Source organism: Lithobates pipiens, unplaced genomic scaffold (assembly GCF_037356315.1).
Source record: "Lithobates pipiens isolate NorthernLeopardFrog02 unplaced genomic scaffold, aLitPip1_a1.2 Scaffold_27, whole genome shotgun sequence".
Taxonomy (NCBI): domain Eukaryota; kingdom Metazoa; phylum Chordata; class Amphibia; order Anura; family Ranidae; genus Lithobates; species Lithobates pipiens.
Window position 1 is genome coordinate 111,582,054 of NW_027507788.1, and position 15,985 is coordinate 111,598,038.

General features: G+C 44.5%; 1 long non-coding RNA gene across 1 annotated transcript in view; it reads right to left on the minus strand.

The window, feature by feature from the left end:
• LOC143934075 (uncharacterized) overlaps positions 1–10,024 on the minus strand; it is a 49,038-nt gene extending 39,014 nt beyond the window's left edge. Inside the window, exon 1 of the long non-coding RNA XR_013263206.1 lies at positions 9,971–10,024. This is a non-coding gene — a long non-coding RNA (uncharacterized LOC143934075). The remainder of the gene's footprint in view (positions 1–9,970) is intronic.
• Positions 10,025–15,985: the final 5,961 nt, after the last annotated feature.

Genomic DNA, 15,985 nt, shown 5'->3' on the forward strand with positions numbered 1-15,985 from the left:
TACAGCGGTCCGATTCGGTCCAGGAGCGCTCCGTGATGAGGGGATGGCCGTTGGTTTTCGGCCACCCCCTCTGGATCGCTCCTGGCCAATGAGAAGCTTCCTCCCCTGTGTATTGTTTACACAGGAAGGAGGAAGTGATGCCATTCTCCTCGGGGCGGTCTTTTTGACCGGACTACGAGGAGAAGAGTAAAAGTAAGTGTGCACCAACACTACACTGACATGTAGGTACACACAGGCACACAAACCCCCCCCCGATCCCCCCCCCGATCGCCCCCCGATCCCCCCCCCGCCCCCCCTCCCCCCCCAGTCACAGTGTCACTGATTGCATTGATCATTTCTTTACTGATCAATGCATTCAGTGTCAGTTGTGACAGTAAAAACTGTCAGGACAGTTAGTGTTAGGTCCAGGGTAGCCCCCTATCACCCCCCAATAAAGATTTAACCCCCTGATTGCCCTTAGAGTTAACCCTTTCACCCCCTTTTGCCAGTGTCACTAAGCGATCATTTTTCTGATCGCTGCATGTGTCGCTAGGTAGCTAGTTATTTTTTTAGGTTCACCGCCAGGTTTTTATATCGCTAGGTACCCCGATATACTACCCAATAATGGGTTTAACCCCCTGATTGCCGCTAGTTAACCCTTTCACCCCCTTTTGCCAGTGTCACTAAGCGATCGTTTTTCTGATCGCTGCATTAGTGTCGCTACAGTCGCTAGGTAGCTAGTTATTTTTTTAGGTTCACCGCCAGGTTTTTATAGCGCTAGGTACCCCGATATACTACCCAATAATGGTTTTAACCCCCTGATTTCCGCTAGTTAACCCTTTCACCCCCTTTTGCCAGTGTCACTAAGCGATAATTTTTCTGAACGCTGCATCAGTGTCGCTAGTGTCGCTAGGTAGCTAGTTATTTTTTTAGGTTCACCGCCAGGTTTTTATAGCGCTAGGTACCCCGATATACTACCCAATAATGGTTTTAACCCCCTGATTGCTGCTAGCTAACCCTTTCACCCCCTTTCACCAGCGATCACAGTATAAGTGTCACTGGTGACGCTGGTTAGCCAGTTAGTTATTTAGGTTCCCCGTCAGGTTTTTATATAGCGCCAGGGACCCCCATATACTACCTAATAAAAATTTGAACCCCCTGATTGCTCCTAGTTAACCCTTTCACCACTGATCACCGTATAAGTGTTACGGGTGACTCTGGTTAGTTTGTTTTTTATAGCATCAGGGCACCCACCATTTATTACCCAATAAAGGTTTAACCCCCTGATCACCCGGCGGGTGATATCAATTAGGTTTTAGGGTCAGGGTCTGCGTCGCCCCAGGCAGCGCTAGGTTAGTGCCAGTACCGCTAACACCCACACGCAAAGCATACACCTCCCGTAGTGGTATAGAATCTGAACAGATCAATATCTGATCTGATCAGATCTATACTAGCGTCCCCAGCAGTTTAGGGTTCCAAAAAAACGCATTGTTAGCGGGATCAGCCCAAATACCTGCTGGCACCTGCATTTTGCCCCTCTGCCCAGCCCACCCAAGTGCAGTATCGATCGATCACTGTCACTTACAAAACACTAAACACATAACTGCAGCGATCGCAGAGTCAGGCCTGATCCCTGCCATCGCTAACAGGTTTTTTGGTAGCATTTTATATTCAAATCCGGAAGGCAGTGCTTGGTTTTCGGGGTCCCGTACGTGGCTAGGCTCCCAAAAAGTCCCCCACATGTGGTATCCCCGTACTCGGGAAAAGCAGCAGAATTTATTTTGGGGTGTAATTTGACTTCTGCCCATAGCATGTGTGAGCAATATATCATTTAGTGACAACTTTGTGCAAAAAAAAAAAGTTTGTAATATTCCCACAACTTTTGGCAAAATATAAAATATTCCATGGACTCAACATGCCTCTCAGTAAATAGCTTGGGGTGTCTACTTTCCAAAATGGGGTCATTTGGGGGGGTTTTGTGCTATTTTGGCATTTTATGGACTTCGAAACTGTGATAGGTAGTGAGGAGTTAAATCAAAAATTTGCACCCTTAGAAATCCTGAAGGTGGTGATTGGTTTTCGGGGTGCCGTGCGCGACTAGACTCCCAAAAAGTCCCACACATGTGGTATCCCCGTACTCAGGAGAAGCAGCAGAATGTATTTTGGGGTGTCATTTCACATATGCCCATAGCATGTGTGAGCAATATATCATTTAGTGACAACTTGGTGCAAAAAAAAAAAGTTTGTAATATTCCCGCAACTTGTGGCAAAATATAAAATATTCCATGGACTCAACATGCCTCTCAGTAAATAGCTTGGGGTGTCTACTTTCCAAAATGGGGTCATTTTGGGGGGTTTTGTGCTATTTTGGCATTTTATGGCCTTCGAAACTGTGATAGGTAGTGAGGAGTTAAATCAAAAATTTGCACCCTTAGAAATCTTGAAGGTGGTGATTGGTTTTCGGGGTGCCGTGCGCGACTAGACTCCCAAAAAGTCCCACACATGTGGTATCCCCATACTCGGGAGAAGTAGCGGAATATATTTTGGGGTGCAATTCCACATATAACCATGGCATGTGTGAGCAATATATCATTTAGTGACAACTTTTTGTAAAAAAAAAATTTTCTTTTTTTTTTTGTCATTATTCAATCCCTTAGGACAAAAAAAATAAATATTCAATGGGCTCAACATACCCATCAGCAATTTCCTTGGGGTGTCTACTTTCCAAAATGGGGTCATTTGGGGGGGATTTGTACTGCCCTGCCATTTTAGCACCTCAAGAAATGAGATCGGCAGTCATAAATTAAAAGCTGTGTAAATTCCAGAAAATGTACTCTAGTTTGTAGACGCTATAACTTTTGCGCAAACCAAAAAATATACGCTTATTGACATTTTTTTTACTAAAGACATGTGGCTGAATAAATTTTGCCCTCAATGTATGATTAAAATTTAGTTCATTCGATTTTTCTTATAACAAAAAGAAGAAAATATCTTTTTTTTTCAAAATTTTCGCTCTTTTTCCATTTATATCGCAAAAAAAAAAATCGCAGAGGCAATCAAATACCATCAAAAGAAAGCTCTATTTGTGGGAAGAAAAGGACGCAAATTTCGTTTGGGTGCAATATTGCATGACCGCGCAATTACCAGTTAAAGCAGCGCAGTGCGAAATTGCAAAAAGACCTCTGGTCCTTAAGGTATTTATTGGTCCGGAGCTGAAGTGGTTAAAGAATTAAAAATGAAACCCCCCCCTCCTCTCTTCCTGTCCCCTTCACTTTAACATTTGTGTTGGGCAGATTTCACCTGTCACATGGATTTAATATAAGCCCAACCTGTTTGTGACAAATAATTTGCTGTAAGAAGCTGTTGCACCTTGTACTTGATATTGGTCACTGCGGCTTACATTTTGTTACTCTATTTTTCCTACTCTGTTATTTCCATACAGATGTGTGCTTATGTGATGGCTGAGTTAATTGTTGACTTATATCATCTGTATTCTGTGATTTCTTAATAAAAATTATTGAACCAAAAAAAAAAAAAGAATTAAAAATGAACAAAAGACCAGGTCCTGATGGATATTTGGCTTTATACTATCGAACATTTACAGAAACCCTTTCTCCCATCTTAGCCGAAGCCTTTAATGCAATATTAGACGGATATTCCTTTAGGCAAGAATCATTAACGGCCATCATTTGCATGATCCCTAAGCCCTCCGATGACACATCTTGTACAAACTATCGCCCCATCTCTCTTCTAAATTTAGATATTAAAATTTTAGCAAAAATCCTAGCAAAACGCCTTAGTAGAATTACAGGTAGCCTGATCCATAGAGACCAAGTGGGCTTCTGTCAGGTCACCTTGAGGCCAGGTGACAGATGCACACTGTAGGGATTAGGAGTGCACTGCAAGGTTGTGGACCCTACGGCTGACTGCTGCGGACGGGGGTCAAGGTGATAGGAAGGCAGGGCCGCCAGAACACCAAGATGGATCCCACCGGGGTTAGAGCGTAAGATTCCCTGGAGCGCGGAGTCTAAGAGCCAGCAGGTGTTCACCAGAGCCTCGAGTGGTGAGGATGGACTTGGCTGCAACTGGCTCCAGGTCGCGACCCCCAGGGTCCCCCAGCTCACACCCACAGTAGGCAACAGGAGGATAGGGATGGTGAGGGACAAAGCCAAGGTTGGGGCCACAAGCAGACAGGAATAGTCAGGGACACGCCAAAAGGTCAGGATCACAGGCAAACAGGGATAGTCAAGGACACGCCAAAGTCGGTAACGGAATAACAGCAGAGCAAACGGCAGGTAACAGGAAGCTAACACACAAAGGTTGATCAGCAGGGTAGCCCTGCAGTGCACAGGTTTATATAGAGTTATCTGATAGGAGCTAGGGTGGAGCCATGCCAGAGGATGGATTACAAAAGCAGTCAGGTGAGGGTCGGCTGGTCTCTAGAGATGAACACATGGGGACAGGTAAGCAGACGAACTCTATTGCATAACCATGACAGTACCCCCCTCTTACAAGGCCTCCCCCTTCCCCGCCTGGGACCAGATTTAGAGGGGAACTTCAAATGAAACTTCCTCAACAGACGAGGTGCAAAGACCTCGGAAGCCGAAATCCACGACCTCTCCTCAGGACCAAAACCTTTCCAGTGCACGAGGTACTGGAGAATGCCTCTACAGAGTCGGGAATCCAAAATTTGGCTAACCTCATACTCCTGATCATCCTCAGAGACCGGTGCTACGGTAGAGAGAGGATGAGAGAACTTATTGAGGACTAAAGGCTTCAGAAGGGCAACATGGAAGGAGTTAGAGATTTTGAGGCTTTTGGGAATCTGGAGCTTGAAAAAAAAACGGATTCAGTTTAGAAATTATTGTGTACGGGCCAATGAATCTTGGAGCAAATTTGAGAGAAGGAACCCGGAGTTTGATGTTCCTGGTGGAGAGCCAGACTTTGTCTCCTGGCTGAAGAGAAGGTGGCCTACGCCTGCGACGGTCGGCAAAACTCTTGAATTTGTTAGCAGCTTTCTGGAGGGAATCATGAATGTCAGCCCACATGGAATTGAATGATTCCTGAACAGTAGCCAAAGCTGGAATGTCAGAAGAACAGGTCATGGGAAGAGGGAGTTGAGGATGTCTTCCATAAACAGTGACAAAGGGTGTTTTCTGAGAACTGACGTTAACATGATTATTGTGGGAGAACTCAGCCCACGGTAATAGTGATGCCCAGTCATCATGATGGGCAGAGACCAAGGTACAGAGAAAGACCTCCAACTCCTGATTAACTCTCTCAGTCTGGCCGTTGGATTGGGGATGATAAGAAGAGGTAAAATCCAAGGTAATGTCGAGGGATTTGCAAAAGGATCTCCAAAAACGAGAAGTAACCTGCACACCCCTGTCCGAAACGACATTAGAAGGAGCACCATGAAGGTGGAAAATCTCTCGTACAAAAATGGGAAACAAGGCAGGGGCAGAAGGGAGACCAGGAAGAGGAACAAAATGAGCCATCTTGGAGAACCGATCGATTACTACCCAAATGGCCGTATTATTCTCCAACAGTGGAAGATCAGTGATGAAATCCATGGCGATATGAGACCAGGGCTCCTTAGGAATGGACAAGGGCATGAGAAGACCAGCAGGGACTTGAGTGGAAGATTTAGACTGAGCACAGACGTGACAAGCCTTAACGTAGTCTTTAACATCCGAGTGGAGATTAGGCCACCAGTAGTGGCGACTGATGAGCAGGAAGGATCGGAGGAACCCAGCATGACCTGCCACCTTGGAATCATGTCCCCAATGAAGGATCTTAGCTCTTAGCTCCGTGGGAACAAAAGTCTTGCCAGGAGGAATTTTTGATTCCAGGGTGGTAGAATGGGCAACAATGCATGAGGTAGGAATGAACGGCTCAGGATCAGGGTTGGACTCCTCGTCCAAAGTGTCAAATGACCTAGAGAGCGCATCATCTCGACCGTTGCAGGAACCAGGTTTGTACGTAATCGTGAACTTAAAAGGGTAAAAGAAGAGACTCCACCTGGCCTGTTTGGGGTTCAGACGTTTAGCATTCTGTAGGTACTGTAGATTCTTATGATCAGTAAAGATCGTTATGGAGTGAGGGGAACCTTCCAAGAGATGACACCACTCCTCCAACACCAATTTAATTGCGAGAAATTCCCGATCACCAATGGCATAATTTCTCTCTGCCTGAGATTTTTTTTTGGAGAAGAACGCACATGGTTGACGTTTCTTCTCAAAGAACTGAAGAAGCACAGCTCCCACCCCCATCGAAGAAGCGTCTACTTCAATAAAAAATGGGTCCCCAGGATTTGGTCTCCTCAAGAGAGGTCCAGAGACAAAGGCCTGTTTCAGATCGTGAAACGCAGAGACAGCCTCGGGAGGCCAGTCCTTGGCATTCACACCCTTCTTGGTAAAAGCGATAATAGGCGCGGCAATGGAAGAGTAATTCCTTATGAACTGCCTATAATAATTTGTGAAACCAAGAAAGCGCTGTCTGGCCTTGAGACTAGCGGGAAGGGGCCAGTTGGTAATGGCTGAGAACTTTCCGGGATCCATGGGTAGACCCACACTAGAAACAAAACATCACAGAAACAGGACCTCAGAACATTCAAAGGAACATTTCTCCATCTTGGCATAGAGATTGTTCTCTCTAAGGCGCTGAAGTACGGTGCGTACATGGTTTCTGTGAGCAGGCAGATTTTCGGAAAAGATGAAAATATCATCCAGATAGATGACAACAAACTGGTACAGTAGATCCCTGAATATCTCATTGACAAAGTTCTGGAACACAGCTGGAGCATTACACAAACCAAAAGGCATAACCAAGTATTCGTAATGCCCGTCCCTAGTGTTAAACACAGTCTTCCATTCGTCACCTTCCCGTATTCAAATGAGATTGTATGCACCTCTGAGATCCAACTTAGTGAAAATGGAAGCCCCCTTCAACCTGTCGAATAGCTCAGATATTAGGGGTAGGGGATATCGGTATTTGATAGTCACTGCGTTTAAACCTCTATAGTTGATGCAGGGTCTGAGGGTACCATCCTTTTTGGCAACGAAAAAAAACCCCTGCTCCTGCAGGCGATGAGGATTTCAGGATGAAACCTCTCTCCAGATTCTCAGCGACATACTCAGACATGGCCTGGGTCTCTGGAATGGACAGAGGGTGGGTACGACCCCTGGGCAGGGTTGCTCCAGGGACAAGGTCAATAGCACAGGCAAAAGATCTGTGGGGAGGAAGCACCTCAGCAGACTTCTTACAGAACACATCCCGGAAATCGATGTATGCCGCAGGAAGATCAGACGATACGGATGTGTTAGCAATGGGAAGTTTCCCCTTGGGGGTCACCTTGAGAAGACAAGATGAGGAACACGAAGGACCCCAAGCCAGGATCTGCCCAGAGACCCAGTCCACATGTGGAGCTGTAGCCAAGGAAGGCCCAATACAATGGGGGTAGAGGCCTTGGGTAGGATGAGGAAGGAGATCCACTCCTGGTGGAGTATCCCTACCGACATCCTAATAGGTAGTGTCTGGAAACAGATAGGGCCCCCTGGGAGCACAGTGCCATCAATTGCCGAGACTACCAGTGGAGTAGCGAGGGGAGAAAGGGTAAGCTTCATAGAAGAAGCAGTTCTCCAGTCCATAAAATTGCCGGCAGCCCCAGAGTCCAGATATGCTAGGACCGATTGGGGAGAACTGCCTACATGGAGGAACACCGGAAGAAGAAGACAAGAAGGTGATGTTTCTGGGTCCAATACTCCACCTTCCAAATGTATTAGACCCGAGCGTTTCCCGGACGAAGCGAGCAGGAGTCACGAAAATGACCCTTGCCCCCACAATAAAGACACAAGCCCAGAGTTCTGTGTCTAGCGTGTTCTTCGGGGGTTAGTCTGGTCCGGCCCAGCTGCATGGGTTCCTCAGCAGACAGAGGATGCTCCACAGGGCGACGGGAAAAAAGTTCAGGCTGACTAGGACCTAGGGGGTGCTGGCATCTTTTTTCTAAGGACCTCTCCTGGAAACGAATGTCAATCTGATTGCATAAGGAAATTACATCGTCCAGACCGGCGGGGATAGCTCTTCCTACTAATTCGTCCTTCACTCGGTCAGAGAGGCCATGTAAAAAGGTTGCGACCAGGGCCTCATTGTTCCAGCTCAATTCAGCTGTGAGGATACGGAACTGAAGTGCATATTGTCCCACTGAACAAGATTCTTGGCGAAGGCGTAAAAGGGCACTAGCCGCAGAGGAAACCCGAGCTGGCTCCTCGAAAATATTACGAAAGAGCTTCAAGAAGTTGGACAGGCTGGAAACCACCGGATCATTTTTCTCCCACAGGGGAGCAGCCCAGGCCAAAGCTTCACCGGAGAGGAGGGAAATGATATAGGCTACCTTTGCCCGATCAGACAGAAAGTTTTGAAGCTGGAGCTCAAAATTAATGGTGCATTGGCTGAGGAAGCCCCTGCAGGCCTTGGAGTCCCCAGAGAAACGGGACGGAGCTGGCAGTAATAATGAATGCATGGATGCGACTGGTGCGATAGGTGCAGTTGCAGACTGTACTTGAGGCTGCAGGTTCGGGGTTCCCAAGGAAGCCTGTAGCTGTTCGAAGCGGGAAGCCAGATCTTGAAGGAATCGCATCACCTGAGTCTGATTAGATTCCTGGGTCTCGAGTCTCCGAACTATGCCCTGCAAAGGATCGACTGCAGGAAGCGGCACGTCAGCCGGGTCCATGGCTGATCAAACTGTCAGGTCACCTTGAGGCCAGGTGACAGATGCACACCGTAGGGATTAGGAGTGCACTGCAAGGTTGTGGACCCTACGGCTGACTGCTGCGGACGGGGGTCAAGGTGATAGGAAGGCAGCGCCGCCAGAACACCAAGATGGATCCCACCGGGGTTAGAGCGTAAGATTCCCTGGGGCGCGGAGTCTAAGAGCCAGCAGGTGTTCACCAGAGCCTCGAGTGGTGAGGATGGACTTGGCTGCAACTGGCTCCAGGTTGCGACCCCCAGGGTCCCCCAGCTCACACCCACAGTAGGCAACAGGAGGATAGGGATGGTGAGGGACAAAGCCAAGGTCGGGGCCACAAGCAGACAGGAATAGTCAGGGACACGCCAAAAGGTCAGGATCACAGACAAACAGGGATAGTCAAAGACACGCCAAAGTCGGTAACGGAATAACAGCAGAGCACACGGCAGGTAACAGGAAGCTAACACACAAAGGTTGATCAGCAGGGTAGGCCTGCAGTGCACAGGTTTATATAGAGTTGTCTGATAGGAGCTAGGTTGGAGCCATGCCAGAGGATGGATTACAAAGGCAGTCAGGTGAGGGTCGGCTGGTCTCTAGAGATGAACACATGGAGACAGGTAAGCAGACAAACTCTATTGCATAACCATGACAGCTTCATTCCAACTCGCCAAGCTGGTGATAATGTACGACGGGCAGTCCTCTTAGCGCATATTGCTAAAACTTGACACATCCCCACATGCTTCCTTTCCCTTGATATCAGAAAAGCTTTTGATTCCGTATCCTGGCCATACCTACAATATACTTTACAGAAATGGGGTTTTGGCCCACATTTTATAAAATAGATCACAGCACTTTATGACAACCCCAAAGCATACATAAAATATGCAAGATATATATCTGATTCTTTTGATGTCAAGAAGGATGTCCACTCTCCCCCCGTTATTCACCGTTTTAATAGAACCCTTAGCCCAGCATATTATAACAAACCCAACGATAACTGGTATAGAGACAGGGGGACATCAACACAAGATTTGTATGTTTGCAGATGATATTTTGTTATTCCTGTCATCACCACAAGTATCAGGTCCTAATCTCTTGCCCACTCTCAATAAATTTGAGTAATTTTCTCGCCTCTCAATCAATCCTAAGAAATGCCTGGTCCTTAATATAACCCTCTCTAAGATGGAAATTATTTCAGCAAAAAATGCGCTTCCATTCCCTTGGGTGGAAAAATCAATACCTTACCTTGGTATCCATTTGACAGCCTCTTATTCTGACCTCTTCTCGACTAATTATCCCCCTATATTGAAACAGATAACAACCTTACTAGAACAGTGGTCTAACCTCCCATTGTCATGGTTAGGTAAAATCAATGCAAAAAAAATGACAAATGTATCAAAACTTTTTACCTGTTTAGAGTCTTACCAATCCAAATTCCTTCCTACTATCTAAGAATAATCCAGAAAAGAACAACAACATTTGTTCGGGGTTCCTCCAAACCACGTATTCCCCAAAATACTTTATACCTCCCTAAAATAAAAGGAGGTCTTGGCTTCCCCAATTATGCAAATTATTGTAAAGCAGCACATATTGCCAGTCTTGCCAAATACCATGCAGCACAGGAAATCCCTTTATGGGTGATCATAGAGGCATCAGAGTGTGACCCTCTCTCAATCTCAGACTTGTTATGGCTTCACCCCAAAGACAGACGGGGTTTGCGCAATCCTATCACCAAATATCATATAGCCTTATGGGATAAACTTAAATTTAAACATAACCTACAATCTCCACATAATCCTTTACCATCATTCCTTGAAAATCCGGCTTTTTACCCAGCATGGATCACCCCTAAATCATTCAAAGCCTGGATATCATTAGACATTTTTAGGTTACATAAATTTGTCACATCCAACTTTTTTCTCCCTTTTCCAACCTTATGTGATAAATATAACTTATCACATTCTGAATTATTTAGATATTTACAAATAAAAAACTTCTACACACCCTTGACTAATACCTATACCTCTATGTCCCTATTTACCAACTTTGAATCTATATGTATGAAAGATCCCCACTCCAGAGGAATGATTGCAACCCTATACACCCAACTTTCTATCAATCCTGAAATGGAAAAACCATCCTATGCGCAGAAATGGGAGGAAGACCTAGGGCGATCTCTTGATATTGCCGACTGGTTGAAAATCTGGTCTATAACCACATCATCTTCACCTAATGTCCTAGCAATAGAAACTAACTATAACGTTTTAACTCGTTGGTACCTGGTACCCTCTAGAGTAGCCAAATTCGCACCTAACCATTCAGCTCAATGCTTCCGAGGTTTCTCTGATCCGGGTACACATCTACACATATGGTGGTCCTGTCCAATAGCTCAAACCTATTGGATAGAAATTTTTGAAATTGCATCCAGAATGTTTAAACAAAAAATACAACCAGATCCAACCACGGCAATACTCAATCTGAAACCAAATTTTATAACACACAATCGATTCAAACTATTTGTTCAACTTCTCACAGCTGCAAAACAAACGATTTCAAGAGCATGGAGGTCCCCTGTTCTGGTGATGGCTGAGACAAAAAACAGATTGAACACTTTCATGTCTCACGCTAAAATTATAGCGATTCAAAGAGACCAACTCCCCATAATTGAAAAAATATGGTACCCCTGGATAAAAGATCACTTCCCACCAACATTTAATGAATCCGTTCTTCTGCCATGGTAGCTGATTTATGTAGTTGGAATGTAACATGAGCTGTTTTTTTGGTTGACCCTGTGGACTTCTTTACCTTTTTTCTCCTCTTTCATTCTTCACTTTTCATACTTTATCTTTCTTTTAAAATGCATTATTCTATCAAATATAAATATTATTTACCATTAAACTATAATATATATATTCTACTATAACTATAATATACAGTATATATATATATATATATATATATATATTAACCACTTCAGCCCCGGGCTATTTTGCTGGCTTAAAGTGGAGTTGCCCCCCAAAAAATAAAACTACTTAAAATTCTTTAAAAAAATCAAAAAAAAATAATTGGCAAAAAAAAAAATTTTTACTCACCTCTAAATACCGGTTGCTAGGGGGTCCCTCGTAGTCTGCCTTCTTCATTGCCCGGGCTGGTGACATCACTTCCCCTCGCGCCGCACATTCACCTGGGACCTGTCACGTGTCCCAGGTGACTGTACGGCGTATCACGGCGCCCTGCGCCGCTCGCGCATGCGCAGTGGGTGCCCGGCTGTGAAGCCACAGCCGGGTGCCCACAGTATGCATGACGGCGCCGCGAGCGGAGCGGGGAGCGAGGGGGGGGCTTCGTTCCCCCGCATCGCTGGAACCCGGGACAGGTAAGTGTCCGATTATTAAAAGCCAGCAGCTGCAGTATTTGTAGCTGCTGACTTTTAATTTTTTTTTTTTAGGGGGTACCCCACTTTAAGACCAGACCACTTTTTGTGATTCGGCACTACGTCGCTTTAACTGACAATTGCGCAGTCGTACGATGTGGCTCCCACACAAAATTGACATCCTTTTTCTTCCCCACAAATAGAGCTTTCTTTTGGTGGTATTTGGTCACCCCTGCGGTTTTTATTTTTTGCGCTATAAACAAAAATAGAGTGACAATTTTGAAAAAAACGCATTATTTTTTACTTTTTGTTATAATAAATATCACCCCAAAAATATATAAAAAAAATGTTTTCCCTCAGTTTAGGCTGATACGTATTCTTCTACATATTTTTGGTAAAAAAATCTCAATAAGCGATTATTGATTGGTTTGCGCAAAAGTTTTAGCGTTTACAAAATAGGGGATAGTTTTATGGCATTTTTATTAATAATTTTTTTACTAGTAATGGCGGCGATCATCGATTTTTATTGTGACTGTGACATTATGGCAGACACATCGGACGTTTTTGACACATTTTTGGGACCATTGTCATTTATACAGCAATCGGTGCTATACAAATGCAGTGATTCCTGTGTAAATGACACTGGCAGTGAAGGGGTTAACCAGTGGGTGGCAGTGTAGGGGTTAAGTGTTCCTAGGGGCATGTTACTAACTGTTAGGGGCAGGGCTTTCTTTTAGTGAACACTGATCTCTGCTCCAATCACATAGAGCAGAGATCAGCGTCACTTGTTGCTAGGGAGAACTGGGAGATGCTGTTTACAACGGCATCACCTAGTTCAGCAGCCCCGTGAGATGATCGCGGGTATCCCCACGGCGATTAAGTCGGCAGGACCCGCGACCGGACTCACGGGGGCCCCAACTGGCACGTGAGCGCGCAGCCGGCAGCGAGCTCTTGATGGCAGGGCGGCAAATTTAAAGGGACGTACAGGTACGTCCATTTGCCTGCCCATGACATTCTGCCGACGTACATCGGCGTGCGCCGGTCGGGAAGTGGTTAAGGGTTTTACTCAATATTACAGTATGCATTTTTTTTTTTGGTATTTAAACTCACACTACATATTACATTAATATCTTTATATTCACAGTTTATATATTAATCAGCTTTCTTATGTTGTTAATATTCTATACTATATACTGTTATTATTCATATCATTGAACATGCAATTAATAAAAACTTTTGAAAAGGAAAATCAGCAGTCTACAACTGCTTTAATTAGACTGGTATTAAACCTAAAAGCAAACCTTCATTGAATTGCAGCAATTCTTAGATGTGGTGGCTGCATTCATTTTCATTTTTGGCTTTCTTTCTTCTATTTTTATCTGGTGATCTGGTCAGTAAGCCTATTGTTTTTCAAAAGAACAAGCCCTCTTCGAGATCTATCAATTACAGAAATGAGACAAACCATTTAACACAAGCCTGAATGCCTGCAATAATCAGCTTTTTTTATTTATTTAAAAACTTTATCCCAAAAGGAAAAAGACTGTTTGTTCTAACTGTTTATAAAGTATTAGCTGGAGTTTGGCTTCAATTTGTTAGTGTATTTAAACTTGCTAGTAGCAAGAGTGCTAGTACTAACATTCCCCTCTGCGCAGGCTGACAATGCTGCGGTCCAAAGGCGCCCCCTGTTCTCCTTCATCTAGAGTGGGGACATTCTAATACAGAAGGTGTGTTACTGGTCAGATCACCAGGTAAAAAAAAGGGAGAAAAAGCCAAAACAAGAAAAGAAAACAAACGCAGCCACCGCATCTAATGATTAGTAAGCTGCCATATATTACATTTGTGGCTTTGCATTTAATACTGCTTTAAACAATGCCAGACAATTATTATAACCTGCTTGTCGAAATAGGTTTTTATTAGGTAAACAATAGTATTAAAAATGCTTTCAAAAATATAATAATATTATATTATATTATTTCAATTGAATAGGCTAATTATGCTAATGTCCTCGTAAGTTGACATTTTTATATTTTATAAGGACAGGCTTACTTTAACACTGGGGCTAAGAGTGTATTGGGTCAATTAAAATACACAGAGAAGAAATTATGGAGCTTGTGTTAGAATTTTAATCACTTGACTACTGGGCACTTATACCCCCTTGCTGTTCGGGACAATTTTCAGCTTTCAGTGCTGTCGCACTGCCAATTTTTGAAACAGATACATCTTTTTTTTGGTGGTTATTTTAACCCTTGGGTTTTTTAATTTTTTGCTAAAATTTTTTTTTTTGCTGATTGATGGCGCTGATTGTCTCTGATGGGGCTGCACTGATGATCACTAGGGATGAGCTTCGAGTTCGAGTCGAACTCATGTTCTACTCGAACATTGCCTGTTCGCCTGTTCAGCGAACAGTGAACAATTTGGGCTGTTCGCAGCAAATTCGAAAAGCCGTAACACCCTATACAAGTCTATGGGAGAAATCTAAAGTGCTCATTTTAAAGGGTAATATGCAAGTTACTGTCCTAAAAAGTGTTTGGGGACCTGAGTCCTACCCCAGGGGACATGGATCAATGCAAAAAAAAGTAGTAATCAAAAAAAAATAATTGACGTGGGGGTCCCCCTAAAAATCCATACCAGACCCTTTATCCGAGCACGCAACCTGGCAGGCCGCAGGAAAAGAGGGGGGACACTTTGTGCAGGGACAGTTCTAAGCACCAGAAACATGCGCCCCTTCACAGGCATACTATAGATACCCCCCAGCTACGAAATTTAAAGGAATATTACACTTTTATTGTTTCATTTTAATCATTATTAAAATCACTGCTCCTGAAAAAACTGCCGTTTTTAAAACGTTTTTTTGCATTGATCCATGTCCCCTGGGGCAGGACCCAGGTCCCCAAACACTTTTTAGGACAGTAACTTGCATATTACCCTTAAAAATGAGCACATTAGATTGTGAACATTCGAGTCCCATAGACTTTAATAGGGTTCTAATGTTCACACGAAGTTTAGGTCTGTTCGCAGGTTCTGGTGCGAACCGAACAGGGGGGTATTCGGCTCATCCCTAATGATCACTTATGATCAGTGCCCTGATTATCTGTGTGCATGTCCCCTGTCAGGATTGCCTGTTACAGGCTCTCCTCTACTCATGCTACTACTACTACTACTACTTATACTACTTATAGAAGCTTCTGAAAGTTAGTGGGTGGAGGTCAGGAGGTCCTGATCTGCATACTTAGGGGAGTCTGACCAATCCCCAGGCAAAATGTCCTGGCATGGTGGATGGATCAGCCCTTAAATATGGCAGAGCCTAGCCAGCAGGGGAGTTGGGTGGAAGATTGCGAAGGAGGCTGTTGATGGCTTAGGAAGGGTTCCCTAGGTCTAGGGGGCTTTGCTTCTAGGCTGGGCTCAGGCTGGCTGGGAAAAATCCTTTCAGTGTCAGTGTCTGGTTTGAGAAGGAGGACAGAGTAAGTACATCCCCACACCCAGGGAATCACAAGGGAAGATACACATGTAACAAGCTTTCAAAAGACAGTGCTGTGCTTAACATTTTTATACCCTGTACTGGGAGATATTAAGAGCAGTCAGGAGGGCTGGTAGTACCTGCTGGTAGTACCTGTAGGCGGTACAGCTGAGAGCAGTTGTACAAGAGAGAAGAGATACTCCTGCATGCGGTTTTGCAACAGTTTGTGCTATTTTACAAAGGGGACTAAGAGCTTATGGTCCATAAGGGGCTTTTGCCACTGACCCTGAAAGATTGACTGTGTCCAGGAAGGAGAACAACCCAGGATCTTTTCTCTGTACATAGGAAGGAAGTTGTCCCCATTTGTTGTTTCAGTCAAGTTGGGCATCTCATAATCCCTTTACCCCATCCAAGTTTTTACCCCTAATAAAAA